At 32.5% G+C, this 1,860-nt stretch overlaps 1 non-coding gene across 1 annotated transcript; it reads right to left on the bottom strand.

The window, feature by feature from the left end:
- Window positions 1-1,741: 1,741 nt before the first annotated feature.
- LOC145299076 (5S ribosomal RNA) lies at window positions 1,742-1,860 on the bottom strand. The gene has a single exon (XR_013871343.1). It is a non-coding gene; the product is annotated as a 5S ribosomal RNA (ribosomal RNA).

Raw genomic sequence — 1,860 nt, 5'->3', positions numbered from 1 at the left:
TTTAAAAGGAGAGAGTCAAAATGTTTATACATTTTGAGCATCGGCATTCATTTTGCCCGTAACTACAACTATTCGCTAGTTTAAAGGCTTCCAAATTCCTTTTCAAATTGTAATAAAAATATATCTGATTTGTTTACGAAAAAAAAAACGTAATTCCTTCTGGTAGATTTAATTTTCGTAATGACTTCAATTTTTTTTTAATTATTTTTTATTTTCAATTTTTACATTATGCTCTAACATTTTTTATTTTAAATTATCGATCAATAGTAAAAAAAAAAAATCTGTCTTGAATCAAGTTAAAATGTCTCTTTAGAAATCAACAAAAAACTTCTTTTTTTTAATAAAAAATAATTTTTATTTGTTAATTCATTTATTTTTGGTTTCTTACGCATTTTTCTGTTTGAAAAAAAAATCTTGTCTGTTACTTATCTTGGTCAAATAAACCGACAAATATCTTAATACCCGAAGTCCGTGGAATGTTTAAATGTGATGTTCGTTTTCAGCATACCCGAAAACCAATACAAGTCGTAATTTAAAAGGTGAATGTTGAGTTAGAATGTTCTCTCTTTTTATTTATTTATCTTTTTTTTATTTTTTTTCTTGCGAACCTGAAATATTATTTAGTAATACATACTTAACATAAAAAGGGGATGATGTTTTGAAAATTTTAAAAATTGTCCTGTTGGACCGAAATGTATAAAAATTACCAATTATTTTGAAATTAGGAAAACCCGTACCCCGTTTGCTAGGTAGGAAAACTGGTCTCTTATCGAATAAACAAGGGACCAGTTTTCCTACCTAGCAAGAAGGAACAAGTTTTCCGGGTACGAGTTTTCCAGAAATGAGTTTTGCGGGCACAATTTTTTTTTTTTGGGGGGGGGGTCTCAGTTTCAGAAAAGTGTATTTTTCCGCTAAGTGGAAGGGGGGGGGGGTAATCCCAGAAAAGTGTTTCCGGTGTCAATCAGTCATACACGAGTAGATTTGTTATGGCGCGCGCACGCGCGTAAAAAAATGGTCGCCAAAGAATACAATGCATAATAAAACTTTTTATATCTCGATAACTACTTATTTCTGCAAACTTTCAATGTGATTTTCGTATTCAGCATCGTCGAAAACCCAGAAAAGTCGTCATTTAAAAGAAAATTGTGGAGGTGGACCTAATATGAAAAAATACCTTTTCTCGGAATTTACAAAAACTTTTACAATACCAACGTAATCACTAAATAATAATCATATATAATATTAATTAATACTTTCTTTCGCCATTAGTAGCCGAAAAACTTCGCATGAGGACAAACTAAGTAAGAAAAAACAAAACACGCGAGCGTTTAGAATTTACACTCACTCATCACTTTCACATGATCAATTTAAAAGCTAAAGCGAAAATCCACTTGCGCAACAGCTAGCGTTTTAAAGGACATATAACCAAATATTAATCACTTAAAAACGACTAGACAGCACGATAAGTGGCGGGAATCGACTAATCAATAGTTCAGCCTGCTATATAAATATAGTTTTCAGCATTGTGTGATTACTCTCATGATTGCTATATTTAAGCGATTTGAATTTTATTCCAAATACACAGGCTTCAAGTAGAAGCGTTAAAAGTAAGTCTCCGGCTGTGGATGCGGGGAGCGAACGCTGACATTGGTTAGAATTCAAGAAAAAGTTGAAATAATTAGATTTTCCAATGAAAAACAATAGAATTTTGTGAATTTATCCAAAAAATAAAAAAGAGAAATGCTTACAGCACCTGGTATTCCCAAGCGGTCACCCATCTAAGTACTGACCAGGCTCTACGTTGCTTAACTTTGGTGATCGGACGAGAACCGGTGTTTTCAACGTGATATGGCCGTAAAC

This window comes from Euprymna scolopes, chromosome 18 (genome assembly GCF_053919585.1).
Source record: "Euprymna scolopes isolate OS-2025 chromosome 18, ASM5391958v1, whole genome shotgun sequence".
In the NCBI taxonomy this organism is placed as follows: Eukaryota; Metazoa; Mollusca; class Cephalopoda; order Sepiida; family Sepiolidae; genus Euprymna; species Euprymna scolopes.
The sequence above is the reverse complement of the archived record's forward strand: the minus strand, read 5'-3'. Positions and strand labels throughout refer to the sequence as shown.